At 38.3% G+C, this 19,242-nt stretch overlaps 1 protein-coding gene across 5 annotated transcripts in view; it reads right to left on the minus strand.

Moving 5' to 3' along the window:
* PCDH11X (protocadherin 11 X-linked) overlaps positions 1-19,242 on the minus strand; it is a 434,383-nt gene that overhangs the window by 332,401 nt on the left and 82,740 nt on the right. The window lies entirely within an intron of this gene.

Below are 19,242 nucleotides of genomic sequence, written 5' to 3' on the forward strand. Positions count from 1 at the left end.
GATGCTGCCAAATGTTTTTTTTTATTATTATTATTTTATTTTTTTCAATTTGGGGATTTTAAAAAACTGTATTTTGGACTATCTCTAAGGATGTAATGAATGATTCTTTTCAGACATGATTGATAGAGCAGGGATGCCAGCAGTGAGAGCCCAGGGCACCCAGCATTCAGGGCTTATCCATAGCCAGTCAGGAAAATGCAAAGGGAAAAATAAACTAAATAATTTGTTACCCCCTGCATTTTATGAACAGGAGTCAGTCCTGGAATGAAGGTAGAAAAATCTCATTTCTGGTTTCAAGGAGCCCTCTGGGGTGAGCAGTGCACACAAGCACAGGGCACCACTCTTGGAGGCACCTGGGTGCCAGTCTGAGACACAGCCACAAGTTTGCTAAAGGTGAAGGATCCAAAAGCCTCCAGAAGTGAGAACTGGCAATTCCAGTGTTATTACAGCTTATATTTAATTGCTTGAACAGCACAAAAATTCTTTGTATCATTATACACAGATTGCTTTGACTATTTTCCAGTTGTGTTCCTCTTTTGTTGCCTTTGAGTATTTCAACAAGCTCTCCACTCTCAGGCTAATCATCAGAGTTTATCCCTTTGGCATCCCAAGTTTCTGCCTCTCCCTGCTCTCTGATTACTGTCTGGTCAGTTAATTTCTACAGCTTTTCTTCTGGCACTAATCAGGAATTAGGAGCTGCCATCAGCTTTGCTAGATACAGCTTCCTACCCCTGGCTGGAAAGGATTTGCAAAACAGGCAATTCTTGGCCTTTTCTGATTATCCACAGACAAGCTCATAATCCAGGCGCTCGTTTTTAGGAAGTCAAGCAGTGAAATAAACAATGTTGATTATAATCTGCTGTCCTTTTTTTTTTTTCCTCCTTAAATCAAGAAATAAAGCAAAAAACTTAGCATTCTAATCCTGAGACATCTGCTTTGCAGTTGGTCTTTTGGGTTTTAATCCTACAGGAGAATGGGCTTTGGTGAAAATGAAAAGAAGGGGCAGGAATCCATTATAAAAGCTCTTTTTAGGTGATACATTTACAATGGCCAGCATGTTTTTTCTAACAGCTTCTTTTGTGGCAACTAAATAAAGACATTTCACTCAAGTTTACTACAACTAAGATAGTGATTAAAGAGATTTTGATTTAAAAGAGTTTTAAATAGGTGTATTCCAGGGAGAGTGATTGATGAGATATTTAAATACTTACTTTTCTTGTTGTCTATATTCTATTTGAATAATTTGAAGGAAAAAGTGGAATAAAACTTTTTTTAAAAGGTGAAAGCTACTGGACTGCTATGTCCAGTATCCCGTGTCCAAGTTGATATGCACAAAAAATATCAAATTTTATCAAATTGTACTACTCATTGTTTATAGCAATGTGCCTTTAAAATAACACATGATAAATTATAATGCATGATAAATTATAATAATTCCTCAGTTTCAAAGGTGAAAGGTCACTCTTTCATTTCAGGAATGGATAAGCAAAATGTCCAAGATTGAGGAAAATCTCAGGAACTCACAATGAGGATTTAGCAAGTATCAAATGTGTGGGCACCAAAGCACATGAGGAAAAGTCAAATATCAAATACTTCTGAATGGAATGTCAGGTGGGAAGAGTTTATTTATAAGTGCTGTAACCTTGAGAAAGTCAAGCCAATAAAAAGAAAACACTTTTGAAAACCCTCTGTAACACCACCATAATTAGTTATCACTAATGAGATGGTTGAAAAATCATTGGACACACACAAATAAATATGCTTATTGGAAAACAAAAAACATTCTTTTTGAAGCCCTAACTTCAAATTATTTCAGCAATATTGCTTCTGGGGTAAACCCCAAGCTGATGCCTTAAAGACTCAGCCTTGAGATGAAACCAGAAGCCACGAAGTGCAGATGGACCCTTGTGGGTAAACAGAGAACACAACCTGGAAAAAAAAAACATCCTTCGAGGCACAATAAAAGCAATGACAAAGCAAGGTTACACGTGTGGCTAAATTGTGTTAATGAAGCCATTAGTTATGCCAGCAGGAAGCTGTATCCTAAAAAGGATTGGAAAAGGAAAAATTCTCCTCTGAGGAAAACTTCTCATCTGGAAGGATAGTGAGGAAGCTGGTGTGACACTGATTGAGGGTCACACACTCAATTCCTCATCAAACAACCACAGAACACAGGTAGCTTGGTATTTAAATATTGGGTGCAAGCCTGAAATTAAAAAAAAAAAAAAAAACAAAAAAAAACAACTAGTTCAGGTGGTGCCTTTTTGCACGTTGATATGAAAAGCCCATCTCTCCAGCAGCCTGTATTGCTGCAAATGTAAGACTTTGCTGATTTTAGAGGCAAAGTATCAGCTTTGTTTGGGTTTGTGCTCCACTCTGGGTGGTGTCCCCAAAGGTTGAGAAGTTGGATGCAAGACAACAAAAGCCAGAAGCAGTCAGGGCTTGGGAAGAAACCATCAACAGGGAAATTCTGACTGTTGCATTCCAGTTCTCTGCCTACAGGAGATAAATGAGACACAGGATGTGGAACTGTGAGCACCACTACCGTGATGGCCTTTAAACCCTTCCTAGCCAGAAACTTTATCCTGGGGGAGACAGAAAAGGAAATAAGGACAGGACAAAGATGGAAATGGACTGAAGGAGCAGCAGAGGATAGACAAGGAGATGAAATTTTGTTGGATAACAAAACACAGAAATTATCAGAGAACCAGGAGGAGGAGGAGGAGTGGGTTACCCAGTGAGAGAAGCCTTGAAGAGGTTTTGAAGTTGTGTTTTCAAATTTGTAAAATAACAGTTGTAACTGCAGGTACTTAGTGAAGAGAAGTAGCTCATCAATGGCAGAATTTCAGTCAGTTTTGCATTTTAGTTTATCAATTATTTTTTATTAACATTTCTAACTGAAAGGTTATTTACCAGGACAGTTGCTTGCTGTTTGAACAGGACCTCCCTAATGGTTAGTTCATGTGATGTGAATTTTTATAGAACAAGCATTGAAACTTGTAGCCCAGATGATTTTTGCATTTGCTCCCTTTATTAGACCTGGCACTTTAAAAAATTAACTGCATTAATAATAGCACATATCTATCAATTTCTATCAGTGTTAGCAAATTGCCTGCATATGAACAGACATGCACCACTAAGGTTGAGAAAGATCTGTCCTAAAATAAGTTCAATTTAATTCAGAACATTAATTCAAACTTCACGTACACAGCACAGCCATGCAACTTGGCTAACTGAAGAAAAAGAAAAATGCATCTAGTAACCCGAAAGAGAATGAGACTGGCCTATATTAAATAAAATGATAGCCTGAAAAGTTTTACTGACAATCATAAATGCTTCAACAAAGGAGTACGAACTGTTCCCAGAACTACAAGTGGTTTTAAAATGATGATCACTGATAACTGACAGGAAGGGAGAGAAAGCAGTCGAGAAATATAAAGATAACAAGAAATATTTGAAATCACTGCTCGTATCTGCCTTTGTTCCCATGTGCTCCCAGCCCACAGAGGGTGAATGTGATGCTGAACCCGAATGCACTGCTCTCTCTTTGGCCTCTGCTATGCCCTCATTATTGCAGGAAGCTTCTCCTCACAGCAGAATACCAATCTTTTCCACTCACCTCTCATGGCATGATTCTTCCCTTCCTCACCCTGTTTCTACACCAAGAAACCCCTCTTGATTTCAGTTTGATTGTTAGCAGCATCAACACCACCTTTCCTAGGTTTGTATACCAAAAGAAAATATCCATTTTAAGTGGACTTCTGTTATTAATGGTGCATTCAATATACTGCTGGGTAAATTGGGAAAATACAAGTCTGGATTATTTAGTGTATCAGACTTGGCTGGAGTTCTAGAGAAAATGCCTCAAGTACAACACAGTGCATCCCTATTTTATGCACCATTGTACAGGACATCTACAAACTGCCCTGGAACTCACATCCTGCCATAGGGATTACTCCTGGGCTGTGGTCACTCCTAATGCTCTGCTAATCCTTCTGTGCTCTATCACACTCTGGAGAAAAATCTGTATGTTACCAAAAAGCCAAAGAAGTCCTCCTAATGAAATTAAGTGAAAGGAATATAATGTATTTTTGTCAACATGCGTCCCTTAAGCTAAACTTTAGAAGGTGAAGAACATGCATTATTCAATAGAAAAGCTTTAATTAGTGTTTCTTTAAAATTACTCTGAGAAAGGACTACAAGAATCAAAATAGTCCATCAAGATTGTTGAAAGGGTGGCTAAGTAAGACTACAGAAAGCTGGCATTGCAGCACCGATGCACTTCAAATCTACCTGAAAGCAAAGGAGAGACAAGTGACAGTAAATCAAGTTCATTTCACAGAGCATTCAGGTTCTTTCAAAAGGAGTGCATGACAGTAATTTTAAACAAGGTTTGGTACTCATTTCTTCCCCAGACTATTTGTAATATTATTACCTGATTCTAAGAATCCTGAATGTAGACTATACAGTGGATTTTAAACAGCAGTTAATTCAAAGCCTGGATAGGGAAAATGATTAGTTTATTTCAAAGGGGTTTGTGCCAAAAAAAAAATTAAATATGCAAATATCTCACATTTGCAGATATTGATTTCCAACCAGCCTGGTGTGAGACTATAATTGCTTTAACAGACCATTGTCTAAAGCTTGTAAACTTGAACCAACCTGCATCCTTCTTTTCCTAGAAGATCCAAAAGCCTATTGATTCCGGCGTCGTCTTTGAATTGAGATAATCTTCTGAAGATTTCAAACGTAATTTGTTGATTGCTTCTAAGTGACATGGGTTCAGCACTGTCAGCAGATGAGACAAAGTGTCCTTGGCAGCTGTGACACTTTAAGTAGTGGGGTTTGCAGTGGCACATTGCTGGGGATGCTCTCATTATCCTCACTCTGTGTGGAGCTCGGACCACTCCACTCTGACCGAGGGACTTTTCATCTGCTTCTGAGCACTGGGTTGCCGTGCACCCCTGCTGACTTTCAAAGCAATTTTCTCTTTTGTGTTTCCTAATTGCACTCTTTTTATTTCCTATCAGGCTCCTGGTGGAGCTCCTTTGTGCTGCAGCCAGCAGTGACACCCTGGACATGATTCCCAGGTCCAGGCTGCCCAGTGCCCAGCCTCACTCCCAGCTGCTAATTATTGTTCTCCATGGAGAAAATGAATTATCATACAAAGGAAAATAAAAGTATTGTCAGATCTGGGTTTGCAGCCTCACCACACCCAGTGCAGGATGCACAGCTCAGGCTGGGCTGCTGAGTGGGGCACCAGCCACAGAGCTCATTCTTCCTCCTGCCAGCTGAACTCTTCACAAGAGCCCTAAACTCTGAGTTAATTATTATTAATATTAATATTAATATAATCTGGGCTATTACCAAGGTTCAGCAAGCCATGGTTGTGCACTTTGTTCAAGTATTTGAGCTCTGCAGGTGACACACACAGCAAACCACTGAATTATTCAATGTCTGTGTGTGATGGCCCCCTCTGACCTTTCACTTGTCTGTAATGTTGCTGGCTTTTTAATCTTTAAACACTGTATAGCCTGTGAGTTCTCAGAAGACTTCATCTTACATTACACTGACAAAAAAAGCTGCTCCTTGTAGAAGTTTTCATTTACTTTCTAACAAAATATTTTGCACTTTTTGGAGCATGACAGACGTTGACAAGAAAGTGCCTTCATGGAAACTGAAAGAACATACTTCTTATTATCCATTTTGCTCTTTTAGAAGATCCCAAATGTCATCGGTCTTTCTTAAATATAAAATAAAAGAGCAACGCTGCAACTGTTCAGTTTATCATTCCTAAAGCTTTTTCAAAATAGGTGTCTAATCACAATGGGTCCTGTTCAGCACTCTTTATTCATGACTTCCATCAAAGCCACACTTCCATGGGAACTTAGCCTGAGGAAGGAATGCAGGGTAAGCCAAGGTGATTTCTGCAATCCATTATTGAGAAAATACAAGAAAACCTAATTTTTTTTTTTCTTCACAGTTAAAGGAAGTTTTAAATGTAGACTGTGCTGAAGCATTTTGTTCTTGAGGAAATTCTTCTGACAAGAACAAAGCATTAAATAGTCTGAGAGAGACTGAGGCAGTGTACTTGTGCTGAGGGAGAAATTCTGCAGTTAAATTAGATTTAGAATGTAGTTCCACTGTTCTAAAAAGTGGTAGAAATACATATAATTGTGCCATACTACAGCCTATAACTCAGTCCTGTTATGTCAGTGCTTACAGGTAAGAAAACTTATTCTGTATGAGCAACATAATACACTACATGTTTGACTGAAAAGGTGCTTTATTTCTATTAACAAAAGCTTCTCCCTAATTCATCTTCTCTATAACTCCTGTGGGTGGCCGTGTCATTCCCATTTTTTTATGCATCTAACTTAAATCAATTGCAAGGTGTGTTTTCCACCTTTAAATATGAAACCACACTGCACTGCCTTCATTTCTGGCCATGAAGAAAGCTCGCAGGGGGGATTCTGACTCCTGCTTTGCAACAAACAGCACCAGAAAAGCATTTTGATTCTTCTTCATGTTGTGAATTGAGCTCCACTCATTGTCTGAGCAGTGGCAATAGGCAGTGATAACAGGAAAGCAAATTTACAACAGAATATAGGGTGTCAATATCTTTGAATATATTGATTTATGGCCACAAGAAAATTCTTTCTCCTATTCTTTCTCAACCGCTGGATCACATGCACATTACACTTGTATGCTTAATTAGGGATGTCATTACAATTGTTATGGGAAATGTGTTCACAAAATTCAGACAGCTGAATGAAATGCAAGCTAAAACTGATACAGGCACTGGTTTCAAAGTCAGAAAATAAATGGTTAATTTCTTTGCCCAGTCAGAATTCAGTTGAGTGACCCACTTGGACAGAAAAAACAGCAGTTTTCTAGTTTTAGTAGGATCATTAAAACACCATTAGTTTACTTTTAATCTTGGTACAGAATACAGTCACTTCATTTATTATTTTCCTGCCATCAGGGGTTAAATTCCAAGGGATATTTTCTAGGCTACAGATATCATGACCGAGCATGTTACTTATTTCTGAATTTTCTGTCCAGGGAGATAAAGTTTGTTTTGAGTGTCTGTACCAGGAAACATCCTACAGAAGGATATCTTGTTTACCATATCTTCTTCCAAGTCAAGCCAAAACAGAGATCCTCAGTGAAATCTTTCTAATGGGAGCACTATTTACAATTCACAGCTCAGGAGTTTCTTTTTAGGGTGAATCAGGACATCCCTAATCCAGTCCCAGATCCTTTCTGGATTCTGTTCTTGGTTTTCCTCTAATTTATGGGTTCCATCTGCTGCAAAAATTCTCCACTATTTAACACCAACACACAGAGATTCCTATACAGCACAAACTAGGAGCTCTCTGGAGTGGTTCATTATATTCATTTTGCTAAAAGGGCAATTGTTCTTAGACTGTGAATTGTTGAAGGATAATTAAAGAAAATTGTTTCAACTTAATAAAATCTTTTTGCTGGCCACCTAAGAGTACTCAGTTTTGTGAAGTGATATAGTTCCTTTAAATAATGGATAACAAGGTTAATAGTTCCTAATACGTGGAACAAGTGGTCAATAATTCACAATAGTAATTACTCTGAATTTTTTTTTTTTTTTTCAAAAAGCTTGCCATGTGCTTGTTATGGGAATGTAGCTAATAGAGACTGAAGGCTGCTAGGCCCCATCTTTTGTCCTAGATGTAGTCAAAATAAAATAATAGAGATGATTTGCAAGTGGGGAGTTTCTATGTCCTCTGAAATACGGAAATCTGTGACTGTCTTTATCTGACTTTAGGCATTCCAAACACCTCACTTTGATCAAACCACTGTCCTACCAACCAGGCTGGTCTTGTTTTAACTCAGATACATCCAGTCCTGGCTTAACCTGGTGAGAGAACCCCAGTGAACAGATGTGAGCAGCAGTGGATCAGCAAAGAGAAACTTTGATTTTAATGGCTCTAAACACAGGCCTTTGTCAGTTCTAAATATTTAAACATTTTTTCTTCTGTAGATATCTGTAGACAACTGGTGAAATAAACATGTGTACACACACATCTCTCTGATTACTCAAACCCAAAGTAACTTCTGGTTCAAATTTGAGAATTAAACTACAGTTTAATTTGACATAATGCTCAGTTTAGCTTAATGCAACACTTCATTATACAGACACACAGAATTACCTGATTTGATATAATGTTATAAAAGCCATAATTCTCAGTGTAGCATGCAGTTTGGCATGTGGCTGAAAAGATGGATCTCTAACCTGTACAGAACACTGAAAAATTAAGTAATTTGAAAATAAATCAATATGGCATTGGATAACGAGTGGCAGTAATGGAGTTATCTGTACTCCAGCCGTTTCCATGACACGTGCAGGCTCAGTTAACTCTGGCTCCCACTGGCTGCCTGCTAACCTGGGATGCAGCCAGGCGAGGGGAGCTTGGGAGAGCTCCGTGCACTGAGCCTGCTCTGCCTCCCCACAAGGCAGTGGTCAGCTCCAGCACAGAGCAGAGCCCGCCTGGGCTGCTGGAAAAGCCCATCTGAGGTGTTGGAATTTCTGACAACCAGGAATGACCTCCTGCACTCCCAGGGGCACTCAGCAGCCCAACTCCTGAGCAAGTGCAGTTGCCTCTGATTCCACTGTGAAACAGGAGCACTCCTTCACTATGATAATCAACCTCCAGTGCTTTGAGGCAGGAGAAGGAGGTAATAGAGGGAGCTAAAAGCAGATAATGACCCTCGATCATCATAAGGGTCATTAACTCCAGCAATTTACTAAAATACTTCACTTTTTGGTTGTTGTTCAGCACTTGAGATCATGCAAAGATCCTTGGTTGCATATAAAGCTCCAAATGAATCTATCCTAGAGAGCAATAGCAACATTCTGCCACTGAACAGAAAAATAAAATGGGTCAAAGCGCAGTGAGGGAGCAACGATTCTGAAATTTTAACCTATGGAATTTCACAGGTAAAATTAATACAGCAGGAAAAGATGGGAGAAAGCAGTAGCAGAATATCACACTGATTTCAAGGCACAGGAAGAAGCACACACACACAACAAAATAATCTAGAGAAGGGCACTCCAGGGAAAAGACCTATCCCCACAAGTATCCAATAATGAAAGAAAACTGGACATAATGAAAATGAACCTCCATTAATATGATTTCCCAAAAGGTCTTTTCTATTTCTGTATTAAATTTCAACTCACACATCAAAGTGAGTGAGAACCCAACTGATTGGTTTGCTGCTAAAGAACTGCAGATTTGCTTCTGATTGAGGAAAATTGTGTGGGACTGAATTGCATTTTTAAAGGTTAGCAGGACACCTTATGCTCTGATATTGTTTGTTCTCATTTCATAGGGCTTTTCCTCTTGAGGTTTCATCTCCTTGTAGTTTGCTTCGAGTGCAAAGCTGTGAATAAATAAAATGCAATACCATGTATAGTATTGCAGAGAGGTCTTCATAGAAAATTATTTCACTTCTTCAATGTACTTTTATCTTGCTCTTTTTTTCCTACAGTAACAGCATGCTATTTCTTCAAACTAGAAGAAAGCAAATTAGATGAAACATCAGATAATAGCTGTAACTTTGGTTTTCCATTAAAATAGCTACAAGATGTAGCCTTAAAGAAATCAGCCAAATAAGAAATAATAATAGAAACTCTTTTTTTATGGTTTACCAATATGAAGTCATCAAAAGTAATTTTTTTTTTGTCAAATTATCTTAATAGAAAGTGGATTAAAATATGGGTTGTGTTAAGGTTGGATTTCTCTACTCCTCCAATTTTGCATGGGCTTATCAGGACAATTCAAGTTTGAAACCTCTCTAGTCTGAAATTTATATCATACAGTAAGAGCAGCTTTGCCTCACCACCCTAAAACACAAACCCTGACAGGACAGGAGCTGTCCTTATGCTGAAAATGTAGCTCAAGTTTCTAGCTAGGCTGTGACATAGTTTTGGACATCACAGTAAATGTATTAATTAATATCACAGGGGATAAGAGTTGATGAGATTTGGGATGTCTGCCTCCAGGAACAGTAAAGACCAATAGACTATTGAGAAAAAAAAAAAAAAAAAAAAAAAAAAAAAAAAAAAAAAAAAACCAGAACTGTATTACAGTTATTACAGTTTAATTTCAGTTTTCTCACAAGATAAGGCTCTCTTCTCCCCTCACAGTGCTCCTTCCGAAGGAAGAATACATTAAAAACTGCTCAAAACACGACAAAATTCCTGGACTTCAGTAAACGTTATGCAAAGAAACAAGTTTCTTCTGCTTCAAATATTTCAGTGACATTTTAGGAGATTCTAGATGTAATTTGGATGAAATCCTCCCCCTCAAAGTGCCCACTTCCCATCTTCCCATCACCCTACTTCCAACTTCTGCTCCTACACTCCTGCATAAAGTTGCAGCTGTGCTGCTCAGTCTTCCAAAAGTTTCAGGGAAGGGGAAATTGGCAACTGAATGCAATATTTTCCATTTAAAACCCATCTCAGAATTGTTATCTTGACAAATTATCACTCTTAGTCTAGTTTTTTCCAAAAGCAGCCCTAGTGGCCTAATCCAAGAGGATCAGGAAGTCTTTAAAAGCATTAATTCAATTTAGGCTTTGCAATAGCAGTATTATGGTAAAATATCCAGTGTTTTTTGCAAGAAGCTCTCTGTGGACTGCTTGTCCCAAAATGTTTTGCTGCAGGTGATGGATCAGAGAGCAGGGACACAGCTCAGGTGACACGGATCTGCCTGCTGGCCCATGAGGTGAATTTTAGCTGGGGAGGCTGTGCTGCCCCAGGTGTCCCTGACAGACCCCAGTGTCACTGCCACGCTGCCAGCACAGCACACGGGGGTGGGAGAGGTTTCACAGTGACTCCTGTGAGCCACAGGGGTTGGAGAAGACGATCCATGTTCACCCCTGAAAGAATTTCCTACCAAGGTCGTCGCTATTTGACACAAAATGAGTACACAGCAGCTTGGTAAGTTCAAAAGAGAAAAAGAGCCATTTTTCTTTCTGACTTTGCAATACATAGAGTTCTAAAAGTCACAGTGGATTGGAGGATGAAATTGCCACCTCTCCAACCACACTGGTTAAACCAACAGTTCATCAATGCTCTCCTCCCACAAAGAAGAATGTAAAACAATCATTATTTACATGGACAGTGCCTGAGAACTCTAGTAGAAATATGTAATCATCAGAAGGCATGGAAAACTTTTTAAAGAACTTTAAGACTTTCAAAATAACTATAACAGAAAACGCAACACTTTTAAAAATCAGGGCAACACCAAGGTCATTGACACAGAAACCAAGAAGGAAAGAAGGAGAAATAAGAGAAACCTGCAGCTGCCTTTGTTTGTCTCTGGTGACCAATGAGTAAAGTGTAAATTTATGAGCTTTGGAAGAATATATAAAAAGCATGCATGCCAGAATAAAAACACTTTGAAGCCTTCTGGGAATGGAGTGTGCTGCTTTGCATTGTCTCCATCTCAGCTATGACACAAAGGTTGGATGCATCACAGGAAACAAAATCCTGGGTGTTGGCAAGGGTGAACTTTGCAAAAAAAGTGAGTGCTGACACCATCCACTGCCTGAGGACAACATTTCTCACTTTCTCCTGATTCATGGTTTTCTTTCTGCTGGAATGAAGCAGGATCTCCTGCAGTTTGTCTGAGGCATGTGCCTCCTCACTGAACCTCCCCACAGCCCCTTTCCTCACCGCGTTTATACTGGTTATTACTGGCATGCCAAATAAACAAGCAGAATGAATGCACTTGGGTCTTTGTCAGCTTATGGCAAAGATTAAAGCAGGTGAGTCAAACTGGTGAAAATACAGATAAAAAAAGGCTTTTATAAGGAGAAATTAATGGCAAGAAAATATGATCATTTTAACACAGCATATCAATTGCATATCAATTTAGTCTAGAGAGATAAGGTGAAATTTATCAGAGGATTTAATATTTCTCTACACAGTAAAATTTAGTAATATTTCAAACGACTTTGAACAACATACATGGAACAAGCACCCTAACAGTAGAGTCAGTGGAGGTGAAAATATCTGAGTACAATACTTTAAAAACTCCTCTCAGTGCTATCCATCTTTTAATTGCCTCAACTTTCTAACCGAGAGCAATCTGCCTACAGGACTGAAGGTCATGGCTTCAAAATGTTCTCAGCTTTGTGAGCCCTGGTTTTTAAAATTATTTTTGTATTAGATTTCAGAATCCATCTTACTCAGCCTCAGCTATCTGAAAGCCAAGTGTTCACATAGTTACCTCCCACAGTACCCAGAGGAAAGAGCGTTCGAGTGACTCACTGCAGCTTGTGTGAGCTACAGCAGTGATTCTCTCTGTGTGGCTCCCTGTCTTCACCTCCTACAGAAGAAATGAATTCCAACCTCTTTCATAAAAAAAATTTGTATTTCTGTTACCTTTATAGTCATTCAAAACGGAAACTATTATCACTTGGAAGAAATCACTCCGAGTGTCTGTCTCCACATGCAGAATTCCATCAGCCCAAGTGAAGGGCAGGGCTGTTGGTGCTCTGCTTGTCCTCTCTGCCCTGCCCTGCCAGGAGATATCCAGGCCTGGCACACCTTCCCTCATCCCCTCTCTCAGCATTTCTGCTCTAAATGTGCAAAAGACAATAAAAGGAAGCCAAAGATAGTTACAAGGAAAGCATCACCTCAGGACTTCTCCTGAAATATTCACAAAATGTTGGTATGTGAGAGGGATCTGCTCTGGCCATTGTTTTGGTGAGATCTCACCAGCACCTGGATGTGGCTCCATAAACCCCATGGGCTACAGCCAACACACTCCTGCCTCTCCTTGAGAGAACCCCAATCATCCTCAAACACACACCAAACAGCAAGGTGACAAAATTCAGGTTTATTTTCTTTGTTGTTTACATGGTAAGGAAGGTGTTTTCCATTCCCACCTATCTGTTTTGCACATCCTCTCAAAATATTACGACCATATGTCCCATGGATTCACCTTTCCCTCTCACTCTCCTGGTTACAGCTGCTGTGGAGCTGACCCATGAAGTTTTCAAGTTGTCATTTGTTTCTGTAATTCAAGTTATTGGTTGATCCAGCTGTAAAGATTTAAGCTGGATCAACCAGTCTCTCCTTTTCAAAAAACAAAATTGCTATTAAGCCTTTCTGACCTTTTATCTTTTTCTTCCAATCTCAGGCCACAGGATGGCTAAAGGAAAAACAATTACAGAAAAGAAAATCCATACAAAGCTTACAGCCACACACAAGTCCTGGAACACAAACAGTGTAAGCCAATCTTCCACAGCCCCTGTGGAAGATTGTGATACAGTCACTTGAGAATTCCCATCACAGAACATTTTTTTGATCAGAAGTGGAACATCCTGTTCCAGCTACTCATTCTCCTTCATAAACAACAGCCTAAACATAAAGCAATTAAAAAATTAACAACGGAATAATAATTCTATCCTACCTAAAAAAAAACCCAACCAAACAAAAAACTGACCAGTCATTGATCCAGCATATAAAATTAACACTTTTAATGACAACTCTTGCTTCATTGTACCAAATCTGATTTTGTCTCTCACAGAACCCAGTACTTCTGAGATTTATAAATTAAAAGTGACTAGTCAGACACTTTCTTTTCCAGAAATAATTTTAAAACAAACAACAAACAAAATTAGTTCCACTGAAATGAGTTCAAATGCAACAGAATTCATTTGGAATGACAATTTATACAGATTTACCAATAAGGTTGTGACATCTACTGGTAAATTATAATTTGTTAATAGAGCATTCTGAATTTGAATATGAAATTAATAAGTCTATTTTTTTTTTTTAAATCAGATGAGAAGCAATTGAATTCAAGGTTCATATTTCAGCACAGAGTATTCTAAACTAAATACTTCCATTAAATGCAGATCTACATTCATGACTTGCAGTCTTTAAACCTGTCTGATGTAAAATAAAGATTAAGTGGCATTTTTCATCAGGACTTGATCTTGATAAAAAAGTCCTTTTTGCAGATATATTTGATATTCATTATGTTCCTGTAACAGCCTCTGCATCTCCAGTGTTATCAAACCTCAGCAGAATCTTTTCATCTTAATAATACAAAAGTAGACTTTGTGTTCTCAACCCTGTTCTCCTCAGATTATCAATAGAAAAGCTTTGATTGACACAGGGAGAGGCAAACCAGTTCTGATTAAATCTGAGTTTTCTTTGGGCTGGTTTCACAAGGAGAGAGGTTCTCTGTCTGCTGTGCCTGGCCACTCTCTGAGGGTCTTCCACATGCAGAATTCCATCAGCCCAAGTGAAGGGCAGGGCTGTTGGTGCTCTGCTTGTCCCCTCTGCCCTGCCCTGCCAGGAGATATCCAGGCCTGGCACACCTTCCCTCATCCCCTCTCTCAGCATTTCTGCTCTAAATGTGCAAAAGACAATAAAAGGAAGCCAAAGATAGTTACAAGGAAAGCATCACCTCAGCACTTCTCCTGAAATATTCACAAAATGTTGGTATGTGAGAGGGATCTGCTCTGGCCATTGTTTTGGTGAGATCTCACCAGCACCTGGATGTGGCTCCATAAACCCCATGGGCTACAGCCAACACACTCCTGCCTCTCCTTGAGAGAACCCCAATCATCCTCAACCACACACCAAACAGCAAGGTGACAAAATTCAGGTTTATTTTCTTTGTTGTTTACATGGTAAGGAAGGCGTTTTCCATTCCCACCTATCTGTTTTTACATATCCTCTCAAAATATTACGACCACGTGTCCCATGGATTCACTGCAGACCCTTGCTCTGCTGGTTTCAGGAAAAGGTGCAGGGAGCGTTCAGGTGAGCTCCACATTTGTGGCTGTGATGAATTCCTGCAGTTCATCAAGCAGACAGATTGTGTCTCTCACTCATTTTCAAAGGAGACAACACTAAATGAGTTATTCAGCCCCACAAAAGAAAATTGATAACTTGGATATTACACAAACACGTGAGATCTCATCAAACCAGCAATTGACTTTTACTCTTTTTAATTTTATTCATTTTAATTTTAATTTATTTATTTTATAGTTAGAGTGATATCCACTCTAATTATACATGACTTTGGGAAGGTAATAATTCATCAGTGCCTACAAAAAATTCCCATATTATTTCAAATTCTTTTTTTTTTTTTTTGGTTAAAGAAAAGGTTGTCAATAGATTTGGGACCTCCATCATTTAACTCTGAGTTTTAGCATTTTCATTTTCTTTTTAGCATTTTAGATACAGGAAAATAGTTTATGAATGCAGCTCTACACTGCATTTAAATAGAAAATGTAACAAAATGTGTCATGTGAGAGTATTGTCAGGAATTTTACTTTTGTAGTTCTGAGGGGGGAAATGTAATATTATATCATCAGAAATTTTCAACAGCAATTTTGGAGTTTCAAAAAAAAAAAAAGGAAAAATAGATCATTTCATTAAATAACAGGAAATGTGTGAAAAACATTAACTTATAGAGAGCCATTCTACTGCAGAGGCATAAAAATGATCTGAAGTCACAAGAAAAGAAAATGCATCAATGTGAATTATATCTTGCAAATAATCATTAAAAATATTTGGTTTGCTCTGCTTTAAATTTTTCCTATTTAAATATAAATTAAATGTATCTAATATAATTTTAAACTTTCATGCTTTTGCCCTCTTTTAAAACATAGATATGCTTATTCCTAAAGGGGCTGTAGATGACACAGGGAATAGTTCTAACACAGAACACAGTAGCTTACTTTGAAGTATTCTCCACATTGCCATGGAGGAAGAACAAACCCTTGGAACTTTTGATGTGTAAAAAATGGATTGTGCATGAAGATTCTGTTTGTGGGACATGGACAGATTTCACTCAAGCAGTGAATGCCCTCAGAAAATAAAACTCCAAAGAGGCTTTGTTTTTTTCATTACAAAAATTCAGATTCTCTCATCTATCCCAAGAAAAATTATGTTCTTCATGAGTAAGATTAGTGCAGTTCATTGTGTGAAATTCCACAGTTATCATATCCTCATGTGAATTTAATAAAGCTCAGCCCTAGCAGCTCTTGAACAGCAGCCAAGCATTTGATTTGTTCTATTTCACTTTATTCATTTAAATGCATCTTGCTCCCATCTGGAATAATAAAAACAAACAGTTCGAGGAGTTATTGAGTTAAAAAGGGGCAATGAAATAATGGAATATCCCCTTCCAAACCCTCTCTCCTAACTCTGGCTGTCTGATATCCATGTCAGAACTCGTGTTGCCATCTCCTAATTCCTCCAAGGCAGCCTGGAAGAGGATTGCCAGGACAGATGTTGGAGCCCCCACACAAGTGAGCCCAGGCTGCTCAGTGCTTCAAAGCCAAACTACTGTAACTAATAAATCATGCTTGGGAGCTGAAAGCTGATAATTGTATATCTTGTATACAGGAAGCACCAAAAGCCTTTTTTGCCTCCAATTACGTTTTCCTGGTCTAATTGTTGCTGACAGAATTATTTCTGTCTGCTTTTAATATCCAATGTTCGAGATAAGTTTCTGAAGAGGTTTGATGTGCTCATTGTGAGTGAAACAATCAAGATTGTGTCAGCTTCTCGGGGCTTTCACTACAGCAGGAGGAAATTAAAATAAAAACTCCCAATATATCTATAAAATAAAGATGAAAACAAACGTTGATGAGCCGTCCAAGTGAGCAGCAAGCAGTGCACTTGGGGCTTCACCCCAAAAATACAGACAAATAGATAAACTATTTACAGTTATAAGTGATTTGAATCCATTGGAGATTTATACAGGTGGGTAGTGAATTCGTAAAGACATTTAAGATTCTGATTTCCACTCAAAAACCTCCAAATTTTTGACAATCCCATTGAGGACTCTATAGATCCTATTTTAATATTTTCTTGAGGAAAGTATTAGAAGTCAACTGAACAAGACCCAGAGGAAACTGATCTGAAATAACCCCCCCACCATAGTTTCAATATATTAATATAAAAATAGGAAAACAGAGCAGTAAGAAAATCTTTCACCACTCATTAAAGACAAGAGAACAAGAATCTCACAGTGTTAGACCATATATATATTATTTTCCAGCATGGAAGAACAAAGACAGTATTTGATGGACAGGACATGAAGTAACTTGGGTTAAAATCTGGCCAAAGTGATAATGCATAGAACTGGTCTTACAATAAATGTGATGAAGAATGGGAATTAAACAGGGAAGATAATTTAGCAGGGACTGATTTACAGCTTTGTCCATATGAGTTTTTAAAATAACATTCATTAAATCCTCCAGCCTCCTGTTTGCAAAATCAGTAGGTTTGATGATTCCCCCATGTGTAAGCAAACACCAATCTGTTTATCCATGTTTTTTAAATTAGTCACAATGTCATTTTGCTAGATTAAAAATCTACTTCAGGCTGCTGAAAAATCCATTCAACCTCATGCTTCTAAACAGCAGGAAATGGCTTTGAACCCTGGCTTATAAAGAAAACACGAAAAGTTTTAGGAAATATTTTTTTTTTTTTGTTTGTGTATATATCTTTATAGGTGTATAACCTTCTACAATGTGTAAAATAAGAATTAAAAAGGTAAGCATTCAGTGTGCCTCATGAGACACTTCTTAAAAATATTAGAGATCTGTATTTAGATGGAGTCACTTACACAGAGTCACTGCTATCTGAAGGAGGAAAAACCAAGATTTTCTGACAGGATTTCTGGTAAATCCCTTGTTCCCACTCAGGTGCAGAAAATATTGCGGATCAAGGTGACTCAGCAGGGGCTGTGAGCAGTGAATGCAGCAGTGCTGATCACTGCTGCTAAGAACAACAACAATAATAATAATAATAACAATATCTCCCACACCTTTCCAAGTGGCAGCAGCTCTTAGCCAGAGCTCTCGCTGAGTTCTGAGTTCAACGGGAGTTGGGAGAATCACTTCTGGTACAATTGCAGTTGTTTGGGCTTCTAACTTTGAAATCAATAGCAATCAAAATCCCAGCAGGCTGCAGAAGTTGTTGCTTCCCTTCTGCTAGGCTTGAGAACATAATCCAATGTTTTCCTCCCCTCTTGAAGTTTTGTTTACAAATAGACTTATTTAAACAGAAAAGCCCTTTTCCACCTTCAGTTTGATTCCTTGGTGTGTTGGCTACAGACAGTTTCATGTTCAACACCTCCAAAGAAAGAGAGACTTTGGAAAAGAGAAGACAGAAGCTAGAAAATACTTAGGCTTTCATAGTGCATAATTAAAATATCTGCACCTATGTTCTTAGGTAGTTATAATAACTGGGTACTAGCAAGCAAAACACTTGCTTTTAAATTTATTTTAGTGTATTTCAAGAAATAAAATGCAACAAAGCTGGAATGCAGTTGATTGTTATACAAAAACTGTAATTTTACACCAGGTAAGTTTAAATTTAAGAAAAAAAAAATCAATCTTTTATACCATCTTTATGAATTAAAGTAGTTTCTTCTAGTTAAATAGCAAATAAAAATGTACCATGTATTTTTCCAAGTCTGAGTTACTTTTCTTACCTTCCAGCTCCAAACACTTTCTTTTTCAAAGGGAGGGAAGCAATTTTTAGCAATCTACAAAAAACAGTTAACAATACAATAAAGATACCTTACCTTCCAATCCCAATAAATCCCTGATCTGAATCACTTTTCAGCCCAGACGTGAACACACAACCACATGTTCAGATACCTTCAGAGTTAGCAGCAGAATTCTGCTGCTTTTATCCATAATAAGTCAACACTAATGAAATTAATAAAATATGTGACTTAAAACTGCATCTGCAAAGATCTCTGATGTGGCACTTAGGATTTGGATTCAGTTTCTCACCACAATAATAATTACAGACTGAAAGGATCTCCCTTTCCCCTCATCCCTTCCCATCCTAACTCCTGCACGTGCTCATGACCTCGGCTGTGCACACACTGGCCAAGTCTGGCTGTCAGAAAATCACAAAATTCTGAGTAATTTCCAATTTCTCAGATGCCCTAAACATTCCAAGGGAAGAAGTTTCCAAATTCCAGTCACCCGTTTGAAGTTCATTTGCTTGTCTGAATCACACATGCCCAAGTGTCTGGAAAAGACCAGAATTTGTCCAAAGTTGGTTTCTTAGAGGGAGAGAAAAACCAGCAGCACATGGATGGTTTGGATCCAGACCTAGGAAAAGTATTTTTGTGTGGGAAAACCTATGATTAGAGAGTTTCATATCACAGCCCAGGAGGAAACAGAGAACAGGAACAGAGGGCA

Source organism: Lonchura striata, chromosome 14 (assembly GCF_046129695.1).
Source record: "Lonchura striata isolate bLonStr1 chromosome 14, bLonStr1.mat, whole genome shotgun sequence".
Taxonomy (NCBI): domain Eukaryota; kingdom Metazoa; phylum Chordata; class Aves; order Passeriformes; family Estrildidae; genus Lonchura; species Lonchura striata.